The sequence below is a fragment of the Anolis carolinensis genome, unplaced genomic scaffold, assembly GCF_035594765.1.
Source record: "Anolis carolinensis isolate JA03-04 unplaced genomic scaffold, rAnoCar3.1.pri scaffold_11, whole genome shotgun sequence".
Lineage (NCBI taxonomy): Eukaryota > Metazoa > Chordata > Lepidosauria > Squamata > Dactyloidae > Anolis > Anolis carolinensis.
The window spans coordinates 5841406-5867572 of record NW_026943822.1 but is presented as its reverse complement, the minus strand read 5'-3'; positions in this window follow the sequence as shown (position 1 = coordinate 5867572).

The following is a 26167-nucleotide window of genomic DNA, read 5'->3' as shown; positions in this document are numbered from 1 at the left end:
GGATAAGGAAGGATAACAGAGCTAATGGGCTTAAATGAGTAAAGATGGTAACTTATATAGAAAAGTACAATAACTTATATAGATAGGTACGGTAACTGCCACCAACGTGAGGTAATGGTCTTCCTTCAGAGCTTACAGAGAGGCAAGGAGACTGATCTTTATGAAGAATAAAACTCAAGTTTATTTTTGGTACATAAGCGTGTGGTTTCAATCAGTAAACGTTCCGGATCTTAAGTTACAATGTAGTCTTGTTTGAATGGATATATCTTAAATAACTTCTTTTCGAACAGTAAATAAAACACCCGGTCAACTTATATCACCAGCCTTTCCCCTGCGTGAACAATAAGCTGCCGTCCTTAGCTGATTTCCACAGCTCCTAATCTTTTCCAAACCTAACAGCCACCACTCCTCTTAAAACCTTATCAGCAACTCCTTTTAAAAAAGGGAATATACTCTGTCAACTTAGCCACGCCCCCTTTTTCTCCCAAGGGAAGCTGTGTTACCATGGCAACCTACCAAATGCTGCTTCCAGCTAGTTTGCATGTTAGGCTTTTCCTTGCTAGTACATAACTCCCTTTTCCCTTAACAAACAAATAAATAAAATCATATCAATAATCTCTGTTTAACACAAAACCTCTCTACAGATGGTATCCTTAAAGTGACTGGCTTGGACTTGAAGGAGCTGGGGGTGGCCATGGTCGACAGGGAACTCTGTCGCAGACTGGTCCATGAGGTCACGAAGAGTCGGAAACGACGGAGTGAATGAAGAAGAAGAGAAGGACAAGCGCATGAAAAGAATGAAACAAGACTTTAGAAACATAACGAATAAGGCTCTACAAAAGGTAAGGAGGTGACTTGTACTGTTCCTTGTGATCTAAATATTATCCTACCCACAGGACATGCTGTGGCCTTATTGATTAAGATGCATACCTTGGGCTGCAGAACGTACTGTACTGTTTTGCTGACACCGCTGGGTTGCTTTGCTGACATCACGGCTTTCTGGTAAAGACTTCAGCACTGCAAAGCGGGGCAGTGGATCACATGGTTGTTTTTTTTTTTTTGGTTGTTTTTTTACAGATTTTTTATTTTTAAAAACACAAGAAATACATACCGTAGACATACAAAACGTTTACAATTCCCACCACCAACACGAGGATTGTTTTCTTTTTACATGTTCGTTTCTTTGTGAGACAATCTTTATATCTTTATCTTTATCCATTTCCATCCTATATACTAAATAACATTTGTATCTTATTTCTTATGGCTTGATCTCCAGATTGATTCACGATATAGGTATTTACCCTTGTCCATCTTTCTTCCATTTCTCTTGTTCTATTTTCATTAGTTTTTACAACATTTAATTTCAAATTCCATTTGCTCCACCATATATTGGTACCATTTACTTACTGACCATTTGGATTTATCTTTCCACCCTAATACTATTACTGCTTGTGCACATTCAATTATTGCTTCTTTTATTTCCCTTTTATTTCCCATTTCCTCTCTTTTCCCTAATACCACTATTTCCTTTGTTATGACCCACTCATTTCCTAGTATTTGATTTGACTCGTTTTGTATAGTCTGCCAAAAATATTGTACATATTCACATTCCCACATCATGTGCATAAACCGCCCTTTCTGATGACATCCATGCCAGCACTGACTACTTCCCTTTTTATAGTAGTACTAGCTGTGCCCGGCCACGCGTTGCTGTGGCGAAGTATGGTGGTATGGGAAATAAAGTACAGTAGAGTCTCACTTATCCAAGCCTCGCTTATCCAAGCCTCTGGATAATCCAAGCCATTTTTGCCATCAATGTTTTCAATATATGATATTTTGGTGCTAAATTCGTAAATACAGCAATTACAACATAACATTTACTGCGTATAGAACTACTTTTTCCTGTCAAATTTGTTGTATAACATGATGTTTTGGTGCTTAATTTGTAAAATCATAACCTAATTTGATGTTTAATAGGCTTTTCGTTAATCCCTCCTTATTATCCAAGATATTCGCTTATCCAAGCTTCTGCCGGCCCGTTTAGCTTGGATAAGTGAGACTCTACTGTATTGAGGAATTGGTGGTAGTTAAGGTAAAGGGTAAAGGTTTTCCCCTGACGTTAAGTCCAGTCGTGTCTGACTCTGGAGGTTGGTGCTCATCTCCATTTTTAAGCCGAAGAGCCGGCGTTGTCCGTAGACTCCTCTAAGGTCATGTGGGATGACTGCATGGAGCGGTGTTACCTTCCTGCCGGTGCAGTACGTATTGATGCACTCACATTTGCATGTTTTCAAACTTCTGGGTTGGCAGAAGCTGGGGCTAACAGTGGGGGCTCTCTCCGCTCCCCCAATTCAAACCTGCGGCCTTTCGGTCCAGAAGTTCAGCAGGTCAGTGCTTTAACACACTGTGCCATCGGGGGATATTATTTCCTAAAGGTTGTGAATATACAATATTTCTGATTGGTTTTTTTTGTGAGTTGGAGACAAGTATGAATGCTGCAGTTAGGAAAAATGATTAGGATGTAATGGCCTTGCAGCTTTAAAGCCTGGCTGTTTCCTCCCTGAGTGAATTTTTTTTGGGAGGTTTTAGCTGGCCCTGATTCTTTCCTGTTTAGAATTCCCTTGTTTTCAGAGTGGTGTTGTTTGCGATATTTTATGTGCTTCTACTGCCGGCCTGTTTATGTTGGATAAGTGAGACTCTACTGTATATTGATAATCTTATATTATCTGCTTAGAACTGGATTATATGAGGCCCCTTCTTCACAGCTGTATAAAATGCATACTGAAGTGAATTATATGGTAGTGTGGAGTCAAGATAATCCAGTGCAAAGCAGATAATATACGATTATAAATGGGTTATATAGCTGTGTGGAAGGGCCTTGAGTCTACACTGCCATATAATCCAGTGCAAATTAGATAATCTGTGGAAGAGACCTAAGAGAGGCCTAAATCTGCCTGTCCGCTAACTGAACCCTGGCTGTCCCTTGGCTGAGCTGGTTGCTAGGAGACCAAGTGGGCAGAGATTAGCCCTCTAAACTGGCAGCAATTGGATAAAAACAATTATTGCTCTCCCTCTAATTAAGACTTTATTTTTCTTTTCTTTTGGTTGTATCAACCTAGAGGTGTGGATGATGGGTTGTGTTGTCAAATTTCGAGGTTGGGGGGCCTGTAGTTTTGTTGTTTTGTGGGTCGCCGTGATGCCATCACTCATTTATATATATAGATGCTAATTGGCAGGGTGTACGATACCATTTGTGCAATATTTTCCTCCTCATTTCTCGTTCTCTGATATTCCTTTTCGTCCCGTGGATCACATGGTTGACATCTTTTTGTAGTGCCTTAATGCCAGGAATATAAAACCAACAGCTAGAAGAACAAGAACTGTTTGATATGATCAACACTAGGATTATTGATGACAGATAAGGGCACAATGAGTCTTTCAACAGAGATGCTGTATCAGCAACAGAGGTGACTCTGTTGGCACCTGGAATGTCCATGCTAGTCCAGATCTTAACCCTGTATCTTTTTGTAAATGGGATTCGGAAGCATCTCTGGTCTGCCTCCCTCCACACACATACACTTTGGGACCTTGAGGTCCAAACCTAGCTGCACCGTCCATTCCCTGATTCCACACATCTCTCATAAGGCCTGGCCAGAGGCGCATACCGACACTAGCTGGAACTATTCTTTGTTGACTCATTAATGTGGGCAAGTTGGTTAAAGAGGCTGGTTGTGTTGGAATGCAGAGAATTGGAATCTGCTTATGGGTTTTCATAGAAGGAGAATTATTTGCATTGTCGCAATTAATCCTGCTCCTCTCTTTCTTTCCCTGGACTATATGAGAGTCTCCATGTGGTTCATGTTCAGCAGCAAAGCCAAAAAGGGTCTCAGGATCTTGGAATTTGTCCTGTTGTAGGGGTTCTTTGCTCTAACTGTGTTGCTATGGGTTTAGTCTTCACTGGGAAGAGCAGACCAAGATGCACAGCAGCTAAAGTTACCATACATCTTTATTGTTCAGAAGAAAAGAATTTACCAATATGCCCATATATATAGGGTAAAGGTACCCTGTTTCCCCTAAAATAAGACATCCCCAGAAAATAAGACCTAGTAGAAGTTTTGCTGAATTGCTAAATATAAGGCCTCCCCCGAAAGTAAGACCTAGAAAAGTTTTTGTTTGGAAGCATGCCCACCGAACAGAACACCAGAACATGCAGAATCGGTAAATGTACGTACCATAGAGTGTTGTACATGGAAATAATGGTAGTAACAAGAAATTCTTGATAGGATTCACAGTTTGTTTAGTTATGCTGGTTTGTGATGAAAACTACTGTACAGTATATAATAAATGTTCATTTTTTTTTTGTTCAACCATAAATGTGAATTCTTCTTCATGGAAAAATAAGACATCCCCTGAAAATAAGACCTAGAGCCTCTTTGGGAGCAAAAATTAATATAAGACACTGTCTTATTTTCGGGGAAACACGGTATTTATTTATTTAATAATAACATAATAATAACTTTATTTTTATACCCCGCCCCATCTCCCCGAAGGGACTCGGGGCGGCTCACATGGGGCCTTGCCCGATACAACAATCAAATATCAATCACAAAGCCATAACACAGTTAACCCAATAAAAACATCAACATCAGTAAAAACAATCATTAAAATGAACATGAATCATGCAATATTAAAATCAGGGGACTAAATTCATAGATCCCGGGCAAAGTGCAGAAAATACCAAAATGGAGAAAGGTAATTTCACAGTTAAAATGGACAATAAAGTGCAGTGTAATAATGGTAAGACAGCATTTATATTCCGCCCTTCTTTCTCACCCCGAAGGGGACTCAGGGCGGATCACATTACACATATAGGCAAACATTCAATGCCTTTTAACATAGAACAAAGACAAGACAAACATAAGCTCCGAGCAGGCCTTGAACTCATGACCTCCTGGTCAGAGTGATTCATTGCAGCTGGTTGCAGCTAGCTTGCTCTCCAGCCTGCGCCACAGCCCGGGCCCAAGGTAAAGGTTTTCCCCTGACATTAAGTCCAGCCGTGTCCAACTTTGGGGTTTGGTGCTCATCTCCATTTCTAATCCAAAGAGCCGATGTTGTCCGTAGACACCTCCAAGGTCATGTGGCTATACGCATGACTGCATGGAGCACCGTTATCTTCCCACCAGAGCAGTACCTATTGATCTACTCACATTTGAATGTTTTCGAATTACTTAGTTGGCAGAAGCTGGAGATGACAGCGGGAGCTTACTCCGCTCCCCGGATTCGAACTGGCGACTTTTTGGTCAGCAAGTTCAGCAGCTCAGTGCCACCAGGGAATAAGCTACAACATCAATAAATCACCCAATGGCACTGGCACCTGTCCCACATACCACAGCCCACCACCTCTCACATCAGGGCAATTGACTTTTTATGACCGTTTCATGTGTCCGTGCAGCATCATGTCCTCCCTTTTGGCCAAAGGCCATGTGTTCTACTTCAGAGCTGTTAAGTTGGATGGCATGAGTGCATGATCATGACCCCTGTGCTGCGAAGTCAGAGTGATTCTCCATACACCAACGGCCTCCCTCCTCTGACTTAATTTTTCCATTTCCATCTTTCTTCATGGAGTCTACAATGGAACCCGGGCATTTTTTTTTAATGTAAAATAAAGGTGATAAAGGCTTCTTCAGACACCTCTACTCATGGCCTATTAGTGTAATAGCTTAGAAGACAGTTAAAATTCCCACAGGTGATTCACGATGATGTATTTCATATGCCATTTTCTCGTTGTCTAAGCATTTACTTCTGTGTGGTTTTTCAAATACAGTAGAGTCTCACTTATCCAAGCTAAACGGGCCGGCAGAAGCTTGGATAAGCGAATATCTTGGATAATAAGGAGGGATTAACGAAAAGCCTATTAAACATCAAATTAGGTTATGATTTTACAAATTAAGCACCAAAACATCATGTTATACAACAAATTTGACAGAGAAAGTAGTTCAATACGCAGTAATGCTATGTAGTAATTACTGTATTTACGAATTTAGCACCAAAATATCACGATGTATTGAAACATTGACTACAAAAATGTGTTGGATAATCCAGAACGTTGGATAAGCGAGACTCTACTGTACATGCATTTTTCTCCAAAATCACAAGAGTCCTTGTGCATGGGTTTCCTTTGCCAAGAGGCATCACCAGTCTAAAACCAGTCTAAATAAGGAGAAATAATAATAAGTAGCCTAGTGGATTAAAGTTTTGCAACCTGAAGGTTGGGTTGCTGACCTGAAGGCTGCCAGGTTCGAATCCCACCCGAGGAGAGCGCGGATGAGCTCCCTCTATCAGCTCCAGCTCCATGCGGGGACATGAGAGAAGCCTCCCACAAGGATGGTAAAAACATCAAAACATCCGGGCAATGTCCCCTGGGCAACGTCCTTGCAGACGGCCAATTCTCTCACACCAGAAGCAACTCAGGTTGCTCCTGACACAAAAAAAGAAGTCTAAAAAAATAATAATAAATGGGTATTTTCATAGGCTTTTGCTGGAGGGCGGGATTGGGCATTACTAGATGTTTTAATATAAACTCACCACATTTCTTTTCCATGTCCACCCAGGAACATGATGTATCCTAGGTATACACTGACCTTTTGATGAGTTTTTTTTTCCATTGGTGAAGGCAAAAATGGTTGAAATGTGAAGTTCAGGAAAGTAGGAATGAAAGAAAAGAAATCACGCCCACTCACTCTGTTTCCTACATAACCACAACTACGCTTGTGTGTCCTGCTTGAATAAAGACTGGTTGTGTCCTGGGGACATTCTGTTTCTTTTTACGGTGAATGGCTGCGCTATCCTTGAAGTGGAGGTGGGAAATGCAGGTGCCCCGCTCTTCAACTCACTCAAGAAGTGAGGTTTACAAGGGAATGACTCAGGTGTGCCATGGCAACTGACACAGCTAAAGAAATGAGTCACAGAATCATGGAAATAGCCTCCGTGTTGCTAAACCTGGGGAGGAAAAGACAGTGTCCTACCTGTGTCATCATTGGGTGTTTGGGTGTTCCAACAACAAAAATAGAATTTTTAAAAACAAATATCCCTATGGTTAGCTAAAACGTTTAAGGAACCTATCGATACATGTTAAAGAAAATTATTATAAACTTGTTTGGAAATGGTATTTAACACCAGTAAAGATGATGATAATAATAATAATAATAATCATCATCATCATCATCATCCTTGCAGCCCAGGAGCCAGCCATCAGAACAAATGCAATTAAGGCCAAGATTGAAAAATCAGCTGATGACCCAAAATGCAGACTGTGCAAGGAAACCGACGAAACCATTGATCATATCCTCAGCTGCTGTAAGAAAATCGCACAGACAGACTACAAACAGAGGCACAACTATGTGGCCCAAATGATTCATTGGAACGTATGCCTCAAGTACCACCTCCCAGCAGCAAAGAACTGGTGGGATCACCAACCTGCAACTGTATTGGAAAATGAGCATGCAAAGATACTGTGGGACTTCCGAATCCAGACTGACAAAGTTCTGGAACACAACACACCAGACATCACAGTTGTGGAAAGGAAAAAGGTTTGGATCATTGATGTCGCCATCCCAGGTGACAGTCGCATTGACGAAAAACAACAGGAAAACTCAGCCACTATCAGGACCTCAAGATTGAACTGCAAAGACTCTGGCAGAAACCAGTTCAGGTGGTCCCGGTGGTGATCGGCACATTGGGTGCCGTGCCAAAAGATCTCAGCCGGCATTTGGAAACAATAGACATTGACAAAATCACGATCTGCCAACTGCAAAAGGCCACCCTGCTGGGATCTGCACGCATCATCCGAAAATACATCACACAGTCCTAGACACTTGGAAAGTGTTCGACTTGTGATTTTATAATACAAAATCCAGCATATCTATCTTGTTTGCTGTGTCATAAAATAATAATAATAATAATAATAATAATAATAATAATAATAATAATAAGAAGAAGAAGAAGAAGAAGAAGAAGAAGAAGAAGAAGAAGAAGAAGCAGCAGCAGCAGCAGCAGCTTTATTTTTATATCCAGCCCCATCTCCCCGAAGGGACTCGGGGCGGCTCACAACAGGGACAAGCCCGAAACAACAACACAACATATTTGACAAAAACTTAAAACATTCCAACGATACACAAAATAAAATAATGGACAATACATTAAAATCCAAGCAGATAAAATCAGAGTAATTAAAAGCAAAAGCAAACCAGCAGGGACAGGTTTCATAAAATGCTGTACCATGGAAATAACGATGAGATAGCAAACATTAATAAAAAATACCACAAAATATTGTTGGAGAGGTTGCCAGGAAGTGGGAACATATATACATATGTGGTGGCAATGTAAATACAGTAGAGTCTCACTTATCCAAGCCTCGCTTATCCAAGCTTCTGGATTATCCAAGCCATTTTTGTAGTCAATGTTTTCAATACATCATGATATTTTGGTGCTAAATTCGTAAATACAGTAATTACTACATAGCATTACTGCGTATTGAACTACTTTTTCTGTCAGATTTGTTGTATAACATGATGTTTTGGTGCTTAATTTGTAAAATCATAACTTAATTTGATGTTTAATAGGCTTTTCCTTAATCCCTCCTTATTATCCAAGATATTCGCTTATCCAAGCTTCTGCCAGCCCGTTTAGCTTGGATAAGTGAGACTCTACTGTATGTAAATGAATTTTGGGGGAAGGTATTTAGAGAAATAGAAGCTATAATGGATAAGAAGATAGGAAAAAGTGCAGGTATTGCATTGTTGTCATTATATAATGTTAAAAATTAAAAAAAAATTAAACAGAGAAGGATGCAATAGTTGTGCCTCTGTTTGTAGTCAGTCTGTGCGATTTTCTTATAGCAGCTGAGGATATGATCAATGGTTTCGTCAGCTTTCTTGCACAGTCTGCATTTTGGGTCATCAGCTGATTTTTCGATCTTGGCCTTAACAGCATTTGTTCTGATGGCTTGCTCCTGAGAAATCCCCCTGTCGTTCCCACCAGCCGCACTTGAGAAGGAGGTGGGACCGAGAGCAGGGCCTCCCCAGACGATCTTAAACTCCAAGGTGGTTTATAGAGGGAGATACGTTCGGGCAGGTAAGCTGGGCCAGAAGCATTTAGGGCTTTATAGACTAAAGCCAGCACTTTGAATTGTGCTTGGTAGCAGACTGGCAGCCAGTGGAAATGGCACAGCAGGGGGGTTGTGCTCAACGTATAATACTGTTGTCTCTTAAAAATCACCACTTTGAGATTTGGACCATTTTTTGCCAAGAGGCAAGCCCTTCCCACAAGCCATGGCTTCATTTAGTGCTGATTCAAGGGGCTCAGCACATTTGCCCAACCATTAGGAGGATCCCTGGACCAAGGCCCACCTACGATGCCTGTCCCTGTTCCATTAGGGGATAACCAACAAGACCGCAGCAGCAGGCAGGCGACTGACAATGAATTTTGTTCTAGTGCCTTCAAACCACACAACTGGCATATTTAGTGAAATGAACTATGCCATTAAAATATAATCAGTGGACTCTGTTAAGTGATTTGATTTCTCTGTTGCTGAAGCTGGATCGTGCAGAAGCCATCAGCGGGCAGAGCCAACAGCAACAGAAGTAGAAACTCAGGGGATTGCTGCCTTTCTACCTGGACTCCTGCAGCAACGGATACCTCTCTCGGTACACCCTGCTCGATTATTCCAATATTATGAAGGTACCATTAACATCAAGGCAAAAAGCAGCAGCAGGAAGACAACAAGGGTAGAGTGAAAGGAGCTGTAATGCAGTCTAAGACATGATTTTATAATCAGGGTATGATGAAGATGACAAAAGTTATTACTGAAGAAGATGATACAAGCGAGAGTCTGAAGGAAAGGGCAAGACCCCACTCTTTTCTCTTTTTCAGCCCAGGCTGAGTTAAATAATACAAGTCAAACAAGCAGTCAAAGAAGAACAACATGCCCTGGCAGAATATGTAAAGCAAAGTGAAGAACCTGCTTTGATTGAAGTCAAAAATCAGAAACTCCTCAAAGCACAGCAGACAAAAAATCAGTACAAGAAAACCGCACTACAAACTAGAGCTGACAGCTGGCACAACAAAACATTGCATGGAAAGTTCCTTGACAAAATTGAAGGAAAAGCTGATAAGGAGAAGACCTGGCTCTGGCTCACGAATGGGACCCTGAAGAAGGAGACAGAAGGCCTGATCCTTGCAGCCCAGGAGCAAGACATCAGAACAAAGGCCATTCAGGCCAAGATCGAAAAATCATCTGACTCAAAATGCAGACTGTGCAAGGAAACCGACGAAACCATTGATCATATCCTCAGCTGCTGTAAGAAAATTGCACAGACAGACTACAAACAGAGGCACAACTATGTGGCCCAAATGATTCATTGGAACTTATGCCTCAAGTACCACCTCCCAGCAGCAAAGAACTGGTGGGATCACAAACCTGCAAAAGTATTGGAAAATGAGCACGCAAAACTTCTGAATCCAGACTGACAAAGTTCTGGAACACAACACACCAGACATCACAGTTGCGGAAAAGAAAAAGGGTTGGATCATTGATGTCGCCATCCCAGGTGACAGTCGCATTGACGAAAAACAACAGGAAAAACTCAGCCGCTATCAGGACCTCAAGATTGAACTTCAGAGACTCTGGCAGAAACCAGTGCAGGTGGTCCCGGTGGTGATGGGCACATTGGGTGCCGTGCCAAAAGATCTCAGCCGGCATTTGGAAACAATAGACATTGACAAAATTACGATCTGCCAATTGCAAAAGGCCACCCTACTGGGATCTGTGCGCATCATCCGAAAATACATCACACATTCCTAGAGACTTGGGAAGTGTTTGACTTGTGGTTTTGGATACAAAATCCAGCATATATATCTTGTTTGTTGTGTCATATTAAAATAACAACAACAACAACAACATAAAACACAACAATAGACAAGAGACATGCACAATTATAAAAATTTAAACATTACCCAATAAAAATATATGACAAAAACTTAATAAAAACATGGATTAAAACTGAGAGGTTGTAAAAATAGACTGGGTAAAGTTCACCATACAAATATTGTAAATAGATGCATTAAATACCAGTTGCATTTGGCCTATCATTCAGATATATACATTAGAGATGTGCGATCCATTAAAAAATGTTTCAAAAGTCATTACAAATCTGGGAGGCGCTGGAACTTCTTTCCTAAAGTGTTTCTAAACTATGCTAAATGCTTGGGAAGTGTTCGACTTGTAATTTTGTGATATGAAATCCAGCATGTTTATCTTGTTTGCTGTGTCATAAAATAATAATAATAATAATAATAATAATAATAATAATAATAATAATATAAAACTTTATTTATATACCGCCCTATGTCCTCGAGAGGACTTGGGGCGGCATGACTGCATGGAGCGCCATTACCTTCCCGCTGGAGCGGTACCTATTGATCTACTCACATTGGCATGTTTTTGACTGCTAGGCTGGCAGAAGCTTGAGCTAACAGCGGGCGCTCATTCTGCTCCCAGGATTAGAACCTGGGACCTTTCGGTCTGCAAGTTCAGCAGCTCAGTGCTTTAACACACTTTGCCACTGGGGCTCCTTAGCATCACGTATTTTATTTAGGTAAAGGCCAAAAGAAAGAGACAGAATTGGTTCTGAACCTGGGCTGACTCAGGAAGCATTGATGTCCTCAGAAATGGGCATCCTTGCTTCCCTACCTGGGCGCTTCCTGCTGGTTCAGCATCTCTGCCGCTGGGAAGCAGAACCTGGGAACGGAAACATCACCACTTGGCAAAAGAATTCCTGCCTTTGACTGACACACTAAAAACACTGGCCAAGCCCCTTCTGTTGAAAGAAAAAGAAATAAAGAACTTTCTTTGGCCAGTGTTGCAGGATTTATGCTTTCCTCCCTAGCAGAAAATGTGAGCAATGAATCATATTGGGTTAGTTTGGAGGTTATTTTCTGAGCAAGACAGAGCTCTTTATTATCCGAAGCAGTTGGCTCCGTAGTTCATCATACGTGGCGCTCGCTCACTCGGAAGGGAATCTTCTCAGGCCTAGAAAAAAAGACAGTGCTCAGGGCTGGAAGGAATGTTTCCACTCGTATGTTTAAATCAGCTTCTGAAATAGGATTGGTATTGTTTCAGGCCCCGTCTACACTGCAATCCAGATGATCTGCTTTGAACTAAATTATGTGGCAGTGCAAACTCACATAATCCAGTTCAAATTAGATGATTATATGCTTTGATTGGGGCCCCTGGTGGCACAGTGTGTTAAAGCGCTGAGCTGCTGAACTTGCGGATCAAACGGTCCCAGGTTCAAATCTCGGGAGTGGAATGAGCGCCCGCTGTTAGCCCCAGCTCCTGCCAACCTAGCAGTTCGAAAACATGGAAAATGTGAGTAGATCAATAGGTACCACTCCGGCGGGAAGGTAACGGTGCTCCATGCAGTCATGCTGGCCACATGACCTGGAGATGTCTATGGACAACGCCGGCTCTTCGGCTTAGAAATGGAGATGAGCACCAGCCCCCAGAGTTGGTCACGACTGGACTTAACGTCAGGGGAAACCTTTACCTTTTCATGCTTTGATAATCTGGATTATATGGCAATTATCCTAGATTATCTGGCAGTGTGGACTCATATAAACCAGTTCGAACCACTTCACTTCACTTCACTTTATTTCTTAATTAGTTGCTCTCCATCAGAGTGCTCTGAGCGACTTACAATTTAAAATATCATTCCACAATATAAAAACATTCAACCTAAAAACATTTAACAGTGACTATTTGGCAAATTAGATCTGATTTACTTAAATGCACAACCAGATAATCTAGGATCAGATCCTTGGATATAGAGTAGTGTAGGGCTCCTTCTACACTGCCGTATAAAATCCAGATTATATGATTTGAAATGGATTATATGACAGTGTAGACTCATAGGTCGGTGGTTCAACTCCAGGGAGCGAAGTGAACTCCCACTGTTAGCCCCAGCTTCTGCCAAACTAGCAGTTTGAAAAAAATGCAAATGTGAGTAGATCAATAGGTACTGCTCTGGTGGGAAGGTAACAGCGCTCTATGCAGTCATGCCGGCCACTTGACCTTGGAGGTGTCTATGGACAACGCTGGCTCTTTGGCTTATTAATGGAGATGAGCACCAGCCCCCAGAGTCGGTCATGACTGGATTTAACGTCAGGGGAAACCTTTACCTTTTTATGCTTTGATAATCTGGATTATATGGCAATTATCCTAGATTATCTGGCAGTGTGGACTCATATAACCCAGTTCAAAGCAGATAATCTGGGATCAGATCCTTGGATATAGAGTAGTGTAGGGCTCCTTCTACACTGCCATATAAAATCCAGATTATCTGATTTGAAATGGATTATATGGCATTATAGACTCATAGGTCGATGGTTCAAATCCGGGGAGTGGAGTGAGCTCCCACTGTTAGCCCCAGCTTCTGCCAACCTAGCAGTTTGAAAAAAATGCAAATGTGAGTAGATCAATAGGTACTGCTCTGGTGGGAAGGTAACAGCGCTCCATGCAGTCATGCGGGCCACTTGACCTTGGAGGTGTCTACGGACAACGCTGGCTCTTTGGCTTAGAAATGGAGATGAGCACCAACCCCAGGGTCAGACACGACTAGACTTCACGTCAGGGGAAAATCTTTACCTTTAGACTCATATATTCCAGTTCAAATAAGACAATGTGGATTTTCTGCTTTGATAATCTGGATTATATGGCAGTGTAGAAGGGGCCTAAGAGAACAACAATGGAGAAACTGAATAAAGGGCGGGGAGTAGGGGTGGGGAAGCTAGACATTGTGCATTCGTATTGTTAAATTTTATTTCATTTCCTCTAAAGAGTTCAATGCTTTCTTACCTTGTTATGCTCACAACAAGCCTTTTGGTGTTAGTCTAAAAAAGAAGCTGGCTTAAGGTCATTCAGTCCTCCATGAACCTAGCTCACCTGTGTCCCAGTCCAACATTTCAACTACTATATGTGGTTATTATTATTATTATTATTATTATTATTATTATTATTATTATTATTATTATTATTATTATTATTTTAGTGTCAGCAAGAATGAGCATACTGCCAATTACCCAAACAATATGGATTTTCAAACAATATGCTTCTCTATAAAAAGAGTCAACGGAGCAAAAGATAAAAAAAAACCTAGGTTTTGCAGGGAAAGAAACATTTTGGGACAAAATAATCACATCAGGAAAGAAAATAATAACCAAAATTTACAAAAAACTATTGGAGTAGGATGTGGAGAAAGAAAACATAAAGAAATATCAAGAAAAATGGGCTGGAAACATAGGGAGAACAATAAGAAAATAAGAATGGGAGCAAATTTGGAAAAAGAAATTGAAATACAGTAGAGTCTCGCTTATCCAACGTAAACGGGCCGGCAGAACGTTGGATAAGCGAATATGTTGGATAATAAGGTGAGATTAAGAAAAAGTCTATTAAACATCGAATTAGGTTATGATTTTACAAATTAAGCACCAAAACATCATGTTATACAACAAATATTAAAGAAAAAGTAGTTCAATACACAGTAATGCTATGTAGTAATTATTGTATTTATGAATTTAGTACCAAAATATCACGATGAATTGAAAACATTGACTACAAAAATGCGTTGGATAATCCAGAACGTTGGATAAGTGAGACTCTACTGTATACATATGCAACTGACCTAAAGGAAAATTGGATAAAGATAGCCCACAGATGGTATTTGACACCAAAAAGATTAGGAAATTACTCCAAAAATATAAACACAAGGTGTTGGAAATGTGGAGAAAGAGAAGGCTCGCTGTACCAAATGTGGTGGACATGCAAAAAAGCGAAAAACTATTGGGGAAAAATCAGAAGGAGATTACAAGAAATGCTAGAAATAAGAATACCATTAAGACCAGAGACTTCCTATTAGGTATAAATGACCAAAAATTAGAAAAAAAAATAAGGACAAACTCCTCTTCCTATTAACTACAGCAGCAAGGATATGTTTCGCAAAAGATGGAAAGAAAAATCAATTCCAGAAAAAGAGGAATGGATAATAAGAATCTTGGAAATAAGAAACATGGATAGACTTGCGTGCCTCATATCAAAAAGCAAAGGAGAAGCAATAAAAGAGACAGATTGGAACCAAATCACCAATTATCTGAACAAAGATTATGAAAAGACTAGCTGTGCCCGGCCACGCGTTGCTGTGGCGTTGTCTGGTGGTGTTGGTGAGAAATTGTTGAGATAGTGGTGGTATTGAATGTCTGTTGTATGGTTGTCTTTATGTTTAGTATGCACACTGAAGTGGATTATATGGCAGTGTGGAGTCAAGATAATCCAGTTCAAAGCAGATAATATAAGATTATAAATGGATTATATAGCTATTTGGAAGGGCCTTGAGTCTACACTGCCATATAATCCAATTAAAATCTGATAATCTGTGGAAGAGGCCTAAGTGAGGCCTAACTGTGCCTGTCCCCTGGGCTGAGTAGGTTGCTAGGAGACCAAGTGGGCGGAGCTTAGCCTTCAAACTGGCAGCAATTGGATAAAAACTATTATTCCTCTCCCTGTAATTAGGACTTTATTTTTCTTTTCTTTTTGTTGTATCAACCTAGAGCTGTGAATGATGGGTTGTGTTGTCAAATTTCGAGGTTGGGGGGCCTGTAGTTTTGTTGTTTTGTCCGCTGCCCTGATGCCATCACTCTTTTATATATATAGATAGAATAAGAAGAAAGGAAAACATAGACACCAATTTAAACAACAAAAAGAAGATAGGAGAACAGAGAAGAATGAGAAGACAATCAAGTAAAGGGAAAGGCTGGATCCCCAGGGAAGATGATCGGAAGTCGTGTTTTCTTTTTAATCTCATTACTTATTCTTAATTTTGTGTGGGTTTTTTTGCCTTTTCTATTTCCCCCCTTTCTTATCTGACCCTTCCCTTTCCCTTACCTAAACCCCAACCCCATACCCTAGTACAGTAGAGTCTCACTTATCCAACACTCGCTTATCCAACGTTCTGGATTATCCAACTCATTTTTGTAGTCAATGTTTTCAATATATCATGATATTTTGGTGCTAAATTCATAAATACAGTAATTACTACTTAGCATTACTGCATATTGAACTACTTTTTCTGCCATATTTGTTGTTTAACATGATGTTTTGGTGCTTCATGCCCATGTTATATTGCTTTTCTGATCTCGTGTTATACTGTACATTATTATTTATTGTATTTTAATTGTGTTATGATATGTTGTTTTATATTTTGTTACATTGTATTGTTCTGGGCACGGCCCCATGTAAGCCGCCCCGAGTCCCCATTGGGGAGATGGTGGCAGGGTATAAATAAAGTTGTTATTATTATTATTATTATTATTATTATTCATTTGTAAAATCATAACCTAATTTGATGTTTAATAGGCTTCTCCTTAATCGCTTCTTATTATCCAACATATTCGCTTATCCAACATTCTGCCGGCCCATTTATGTTGGATAAGTGAGACTCTACTGTATTTGATTTTAACATGTATATAAAACCTAATAAAGATGATTTTTTTTTAAAAAAAAGAGTCAATGGAGGAAGAAGGGTTCTCTGGCTCGAGCAATAAGTCATCCCTTAGTTGTCTCTATGACTATGAACAGAGTAGTGTTAGCACTTCTAAACTTTGTGTTTGCAAGCTGAACATATATTTTCAGTCCCAGTTGGAAGAGAAAGTTCTTTTATTCCCACAGTGGGGACACTCTGGCCCCCAGCTACAAAAGAACACAAGCTTCAGGAAGTTTAACACCATCTGCTCCTCATAGTGACCTTGCGGAGAGAAGGCCCGGCGTGGTTTAAACTTCTTTAACTCCAGAGAAGCAGAGCTGACCTGACGGAGCCATGACATAATCGCAGGGTTTGTGGGGAGCAAGGCCTGGAGACAGGCGTCTCCGAGAACACTGTTTCCTTATGCCGTGGAACAAGAAGGCCAGTCTTCTCAACCTCTCCGAAGGAGTTACAGTCTGTTACCAAGTCGGACCCCGTGGCCCTGTTCCCTGGGCTGCAGGCGGAGGGACGGAGGAGAGCGTTGGGTTCCGGGAAGCCACGGGTTTGATCAGAAACGGAGCAGGAGGCTGTGTCCAGTCCATTGGGGATGCCGGATGGCAACTTTCTTTTTTTAAAAAATTAATTTTATCTATATATATAAATGAGTGATGGCATCCCGGCGACCAACAAAACCACAAAACTACCCCCGGATATGGAATTCGCTGCCTAGGGAGATCAGGCAAGCCCCCACCTTGATGGCATTTCGGAAGAGTCTGAAAACTTGGCTTTTCGCCCAGGCCTTTGGTTAAGATCACCTTTTTTTCATCACAATTATTATACTCCTCGACCTTTTGCACTGGTCGCTCTTCCCGATTCCTGATTGATTGATATTACTCAGGACTCCTCCCTACTGTACCTAATGTGACCTTAAATGATTCTAACGCACTTTATCTATTTATGAATTTGTTACCCATAATGTGCACCGTACACTTTGCTTATCCACTATTGCAACCTCATTGTTTTTAACCTGATGTTTTAATTTTGTGTTGTGTTTTTTAACTTATTGTGTATATTTTTATTGGTTTTTGTTTTTGTCCTTTGATGTTTTATATTTTATCATTGTTTGTACAGTAGAGTCTCACTTATCCAACATAAACGGGCTGGCAGAATGTTGGATAAACGAATATGTTGGATAATAAGGAGGGATGAAGGAAAAGCCTATTAAAAATCAAATTAGGTTATGATTTTACAAATTAAGCACCCAAACATCATGTTATACAACAAATTTGACAGAAAAAGTAGTTCAATACACAGTAATGCTATGTAGTAATTACTGTATTTACAAATTTGGCACCAAAATATCACGATGTATTGAAAACATTGACTACAAAAATGTGTTGGATAATCCAGAACGTTGGATAAGCGAATGTTGGATAAGCGAGACTCTACTGTATTTTGATTTTGCTGTAAGCTGCCCCGAGTTCCCTTCGGGGGAGATGGAGGCAGGATATAAATAAACTTATTATTATTATTATTACAGGCCCCCCAACCTCGAAATTTGACAACACAACCCATCATCCACGCCTCTAGGTTGATACAACAAAAAGAAAAGAAAAATAAAGTCCTAATTAGAGGGAGAGTAATAATTGTTTTTATCCAATTGCTGCCAGTTAGAAGGCTAAGCTCTGCCCACTTGGTCTCCTAGCAACCCACTCACCCAGGGGACAGGCAGAGTTAGGCCTCACTTAGGCCTCTTCCACACTGCCTATAAAATACAGATTATCAGATTTTAACTGGATTATATGGCAGTGTAGACTCAAGGCCCTTCCACACAGTTATATAACCCATTTATAATCTTATATTATCTGCTTTGAACTGGATTATCTTGATTCCACACTGCCATGTAATCCACTTCAGTGTGCATTTTATCCAGCTGTGTAGAAGGGGCCTCATACTTTGCCACAGCAACGCGTGGCCGGGCACAGCTAGTTGGTATATACAATAATTAAATAACAACGAAAGAGTGAGAACAATGATTTTTGACAGAAAGTGCAGAAAAAGAAGGGAGGGAAAGAGAATATATACAGTAGAGTCTCACTTATCCAAGCTAAACGGGCCGGCAGAAGCTTGGATAAGCGAATATGTTGGATAATAAGGAGGCATTAAGGAAAAGCCTATTAAACATCAAATTAGGTTATGATTTTACAAATGAAGCACCAAAACATCATGTTAGACAACAAATTTGGCAGAAAAAGTTCTATACGCAGTAATGCTATGTAGTAATTACTGTATTTATGAATTTAGCACCAAAATATCACGATATATTGAGAAATTGACTCCAAAAATGTGTTGGATAATCCAGAATGTTGGATAAGCGAGTGTTGGATAAGTGAGACTCTACTGTAACCCATTTATAATCTTATATTATCTGCTTTGAACTGGATTATCTTGACTCCACACTGCCATATAATCCACTTCAGCTGTGTAGAAGGGGCCTCATACTTTGCCACAGCAACGCGTGGCCGGGCACAGCTAGTTGGTATCTATATATATAAAAGAGTGATGGCATCACGGCAATTCACAAAACAACAAAAGTACAGGCCCCCCAACCTCAAAATTTGACAACACAACCCATCATCCATGCCTCAAGGTTGATACAACAAAAAGAAAAGAAAAATAAAGTCCTAATTAGAGGGAGAGAAATAATTGTTTTTATCCAATTGCTGCCAGTTTAGAGGGCTAATCTCTGCCCACTTGGTCGCCTAGCAACCAGCCTGTCAGCAAAGGGACAGCCAGGGTTCAGTTAGGAGACAGGCAGATTTAGGCCTAATTTAGGCTTCTTCCACAGATTATCTAATTTGCACTGGATTATATGGCAGTGTAGACTCAAGGCCCTTCCACACAGCTATATTACCCATTTAGAATCTTATATTATCTGCTTTGCACTGGATTATCCTGACTCCACACTGCCATGTAATCCACTTCAGTGTGCATTTTATACAGCTGTGAAGAAGGAGCCTCATATAATCCACTTTTAAACAGATAATATAAGATTATCAATATACAGTAGACTCTCACTTATCCAACATAAACAGGCCGGCAGGATAAGTGAATATGTTGGATAAAAAGAAGGGATTCAGGAAAAGCCGATTAAACAAATTAAGCACCAAAACATCATATTATACAACAAATTTGACAGAAAAAGTAGTTCCATGCGCAGTAATGCTATGTAGTCATTACAGTAGAGTCTCACTTATCCAACACTCGCTTATCCAACGATCTGGATTATCCAACGCATTTTGGTAGTCAATGCTTTCATTGATATTTTGGTGCTAAATTCATAAATACAGCAATTACTACATAGCATTACTGTGTATTGAACTACTTTTTCTGCCAAATTTGTTGTCTAACATGATGTTTTGTGCTTAATTTGTAAAATCATAACTTAATTTGATGTTTAATAGGGTTATCCTTAATCCCTCCTTATTATCCAACATATTCGCTTATCTAACGTTCTGCCGGCCCGTTTATGTTGGATAAGTGAGACTCTACTGTACTGTATTTACAAATTTATCACTAAAATATCACAATGAATTTAAAACACTGACTACAAAAACATTGATTATGAAAAGGCAGACTGCGTTGGATAATCCAGAACATTGTATAAGCGAATCTTGGATAAGTGAGATTCTACTTTAATATGAAATAATTACTGGGATAGAATAATGCAGAACAATATAATCTCTAAAACCAGGACAGTAAATAAACAGGGGAATTCCACACAGGAAACAATCAGGGCCAGCTAACACCTCCCAACAAAGGATTCCCATCATCAAAGTCTTGAAAATCCTCTGTTTTCTCAGGGCCACAGACAGTAGAAGCACATAAAATATCGCAAACAACGCCACTCTGAAAACAAGGGAATTCCAGACAAGAAACAATCAGGGCCAGCTAACACCTCCCAACAAAAACTTCACTCAGGGAGGAAACAGCCAGGTTTTAAAGCTGCAAGGCCATTACATCCTAATCATTTTGCCTAATTGCAGCATTCATACTTGCCTCCAATAGACAAAAAAAAACCAATCAGAAATATTGTATATTCACAACCTTTAGGAAACAATATCCCCTGATGGCGCAGCGTGTTAAAGTGCTGAGCTGCTGAACTTCTGGACCGAAAGGCCGCAGGTTTGAATTGGGGGAGCGGAGAGAGCCCCCACTGTTAGCCCCAGCTTCTGCCAACCCAGTAGTTCAAAAACATGCAAATGTGAGTGCATCAATAGGTACTGCTCCGGCGGGAGGGTAACGCCCCTCCATGCAGTCATCCCACATGACCTTGGAGGAGTCTACGGACAACGCCGGCTCTTCAGCTTAGAAATGGAGATGAGCACCAACCCCCAGAGTCAGACATGACTGGGCTTAATGTCAGGGAAACCTTTACCCTTGACCTTAACTACCACCAATTCCTCAATACTTTATCTCCCATACCACCAGACTTCGCCACAGCAACGCGTGGCCGGGCACAGCTAGTATATAATAATTAAATAACAATGAAAGAGTGAGAACAATGATTTTTGACAGAAAGTGTAGAAAAAGAAGGGAGAGAAAGAGATATATATATATATATGATAAAAAAGACTTCCATCTTCACCTTTGCATTTCCCATTCTATATAAACGAAAGAGGGTGATACAAAAAAAAAAACAATATTGAATCAGCCTCTTTTTCTGTAGTAATATGGACAAACCCTAAAAAGTATGTTGTCCTTTATATTGGCTTAGTCATTGATTCTTTACTATACAAAAAGCTTACGAAGGGAGGTACAAAAAAAAGAATTCATCCTTCTATTCTTTAACTAGTATCCTTCAGCTTCTTTTTCTTTCGAATTCTTCTACTTTAGTCCAGTCTGTATATCTTATCGGAGTCCCCGTATTTTTCTTTAATTAAAAAGTTAGTTTATCCATGTCCTTTATCTCTCTCACTTTCTGTAGCCATTCTTCCATATTCGGTATTTCCTTTTGCTTCCATCTTTTAGCAAAACTTATTCTAGCGGCTGTAGTTAAGTATGTTCCCAGATGGGAACTTTCTTAAATTCTTCTCCCATTGCCCTGCCTTCAAATAAACAGTCTGTAGAAATAGGTGCTCCCATATTAAGCTATGACCCCCCCCCCCCTCCCGAAACAATGCATTATTTTATTTTATTTTGCAAAGTATGCTGTTGGCCGAGTATAGCCCTCTCTATAAAGGGTTGCTCTGCATGAACAAATGGATAGGTTTTGGTATGTTAAGACGGCATTAACCACAATCTGTGGCTTTCGGATGATTCAAGCCTTACATTTTGATGGTTTATGATGTCAACAGTAGTGCCTAGATGGAATCCATGGGTAGCCACAGCCTGGCTTTCCATTCCCTATGTTGTGATTTCAAATAATAATGGCACCATTCATTTTTTTTTAAGTCAGGGCTCAGAATCAGCCCCTTCTTTCTGCCTCCTGTTCTCTCTCTTTTCATCTTGTGCTCTATGAAGACCCTCACTGTTTACCCTTAGTTAAGCGCTTTTTAGTTAGAAGGATTGACATTTTATGTACAGTTTTGTCAGAGTAATTGCAGCGCAGCAGTTGTTGGATGGAGTCAATGGAACGCAGAACGAAGAGACATCAGAGAAGTTGGTAAAACTACAGTAGAGTCTCACTTATCCAAGCTAAACGGGCCGGCAGAAGTTTGGATAAGCGAATATCTTGGATAATAAGGAGGGATTAAGGAAAAGCCTATTAAACATCAAATTAGGTTGTGATTTTACAAATTAAGCACCAAAACATCATGTTATACAACAAATTTGACAGAAAAACTAGTTCAATATGCAGTAATGTTATGTTGTAATTACTGTATTTACAAATTTAGTACCAAAATATCATGATATATTGAAAACATTGACTACAAAAATGGCTTGGATAACCCAGAAGCTTGGATAAGTGAGGCTTGGATAAGTGAGACTCTACTGTATATACAAAGTTTTACTGTAAGCAGTAATAATCAAGACTAACAGACTTGCAGACGAACACAGGACTCTAGGCAGATAGCACTCAACACAACTCAGAACAGAACTGATCTGATCTGATCTGATGCAATCAGAAATGCACACACACTTGTATCTGGATACTCCCCAGTTCCAGCCACACATCAAGGTCATCACAGCTTCTTAGTAATGAACTCTTTCCAGACTATAGTACACTCTGGATGATGCAATCAGTATGCAATACAGGCAAGACACAAATTTCATTTAAACACTATCTACATACCACATTAACAAGTTTCTGGGATGTCAGCCTAGACAGCCTCTTTGCATGTGAAGCCTCTGTCACCTTGCCCCTTTAAGAATCCCCTTGGGGGCGGAGCCTCAGGCAAGGCATGTCTGGTTGATTTATTTATTTACAGTATTTATATTCCGCCCTTCTCACCCCAAAGGGGACTCAGGGCGGATCACATTTCACACATATAGGCTGTTATATCCCAGTCAGCCATGGCACCAGGGCCTGCAGTGGTTCAGGACTTGCACTTTGACACAGATAATGCTGAGGATTATACTGACATTTCACCCTCCACGGGGGGGGGGGGGGGGGGGGGAGGGGGGGCTTTGCAGCTGCAGGTGCCCGAAGATATTGGCTCTGGAGACTTACTAATTGGGGAAGATTCTTCAATTCCTCCCTCGCAAATAGAGCCAGATGTTGCAGAGACGCCTGGGAACAGGGTTTTTAATCGTAGATTTTGTAACCAGAGAGAGAAGTGCAAAACAAGGGGTCCGTCGGAGCCAGAGACTGGCAAATAGATGGGATAATGCTTAGTGTTCCCATGGGAAAGTTTTGGGAGTTTGTACTCCCTAAATTGTGAACAGTTTGGAATCTGTTAAAAGTGTTTCGCTAAGTAGATTTTCTTGCGGTGTCAACGTAGCTCTTCCTTGAGAGAGGTTCTCCATCTCCAGCTCTTGTTTGCTTCCAAGCCAAGTTTATCCAGTTCCAGTCGGGCCGTGCTGTGCCGCAACTCTCGAGTAGACCTTGACTTTACTCCAGTTGTTTCCTTGTTCCTGGTTCAAGTTTGCCTCAGCCTTGACAACCTTGCTGCCTTGATTGCTATGAAGTATTTCCAGTGGATTGAACTCTGTTTCTGTCAGCCTTGTTTCTCTGTTTCAACTCATAGACCCTTTGATTTCTTTAGAGAGCTATCGAGTTCTCATTGTGGATTATAATACTGGACCTTTTTCCTGTACCCATTTGGAACTACCATTGACTTTCTAAAAAGAACTACTCCTTACTCAGACTCTATACCAAATTTCCTTTGGATATATAATTGCTTTAATAAAGATATAGTGTGTTATATTGGCTCTTGTCTGGTTTTCGAGTGCTCATGCTGCCTTGGGGTGCAACATAGGCAAACATTCAATGCCATAACATAGAACAGAGACAGAGACAAATGCAGGCACGGGCTGGCCTCGAACTCATGACCTCTTGGTCAGAGTGATTTGTTGCAGCTGGCTGCTAACCAGCCTGCGCCACAGCCCGGCCTGCATTTGTGGTTCGTGGACGAGTCCGTTTTTTGGTGACTGGAAGGTGAAGAGAGAAGAAGGCTCGAAAGTCTTCAAAATAGCACATCCAATCGAAGCTGTATTCAAGTCCAGTTGGAGTTAAAATTTGGGACCATCTTGGAGACAGTTGAACAATATGCAAGAAAGAGACAATAAGAAGAAATAAAGATTCAAGAGCCTCCATTCTGACATAACTGTGTCTATCTCTCAAAGACTTTACCTCTCCTCATAAAGACTTTGTAGTGAGACTCGGAAGAGAGAAAGTCTAAAATTCTTGTCAGTTAATTCTTGTTTGATTCAACTACAGTAGAGTCTCGCTTATCCAAGCCTTGCTTATCCAACGTTCTGGATTATCCAAGCCATTTTTGTAGTCAGTGTTTTCAATATATCATGATATTTTGGTGCTAAATTTGTAAATACAGTAATTACAGCATAACATTACTGTGTATTGAACTACTTTTTCTGTCAAATTTGTTGTATAACATGATGTTTTGGTGCTTAATTTGTAAAATCATAACCTAATTTGATGTTTAATAGGCTTTTCCTTAATCCTTCCTCATTATCCAAGATATTCGCTTATCCAAGCTTCTGCTGGCCTGTTTAGATTGGATAAGTGAGACTCTACTATATATTAGGCATGTCCGATCGATGAAAAAAATGTTTCAATTCTCGTTTCTAAAGTAGGGGGCGCTGGCGCTTCGATATAGAAAATATTTCCGATTTTTTCACCCAAAACTTTCGGATATTTCTGAAAATTCGTAATTATTCTAAATGTTTCTAAAATGGCGGACGTGCATGCGCAATCGCCAAAAAAAAGGGAACGGGGGGGGGGGGCTTTTACAGGGCTCTCCTGCCCTCATTTCTTGAGCTATCCTCATCAAATTTGCAATGCCCTTGCAAGTTGTGCAAAGATACTTTGAAAACTAGAAATTCCCTTGCTATATTTGTAAGCAAGAAGGACACTGGAAGTCAATGGTGTCTCTGGCTATGTGATCCCACAAGCCTCAACTCAATGCCTTCAATTAGAAATGGACCAGTGACCACCACACCAAGCAATGCCCTGGCAAGGAATGCAAAGATACTTTGAAAACTAGAAATTCCCTTGCTAAGAGAAAGAACCAGCAACAAAACCCTAACCCTTTCTCCAAACCCCTCTGTGGGAACAGCCAGACTGGGCCCCTTCACCCTCTCTCTCCCTCAAGAGGCTTGCTCTCCGTTTGCCGACCACCACCCTCTCCGCACAAAGCCCAGCCCAGAATGGCTCGCCCGGGCTACACAACGGGATTTTATGGCAATCTTCCACGTGGATGCAGAGGACCCTAGCCCCCACCTTTGTGTCAATCAGGGAAGCTTTTGATTGGCCGGGGAGCGGCAGCCATGTTAGGCTGCGCTAAGCTCTCATTCAAGATAGGTTGCAGAAACAAAATTTTTAAAATATATATTTTTAAAAATATATTTTTAAAAACAATTTTGGGGAAAAAATTAACGAAACATTAAGAGACAATTAGAGAATGGGCCAACAATGGTTCAAATTACATTGCTGGTTGCACTGTGAGACAATGTCTCAGGATGCGTATCAAAAAGCGAGAACAATCCAAAATAAATCCGATATACGATTCAAAACGATTTTTTGGACATGTCTACTGTATATAGTCTCCAATCTGCTCCCTGTGCAGCCAGTTCACCTTCCAAGTAGTTAAGATAGTGTGCGGGCAGAACACATCTACTACACGGAGGAGGAGGAAGGGGAGGAGGAAGGCAGCAGCAGCTTCACAAAGATCCTTCCAAGCTTGAAGTAGGGCAGGTTTTTCTTTTAAATTAAATTCCAGGCAAGCTAAACATGTCATAAAAGGAAAAAGTTCAGATTTTCCAAAGACGCAGCTGCCGTTTCATGAGCCACTCCACATGGATTGTCTCCATGTGCTACATTTCCATGGGCAGACATACTGGAAACGTATCAGCAGCTGACAGACAGGAAGTTAGAACCCATAAAGGCACATGAGGCCAAGCTTTAAAAATAGCTT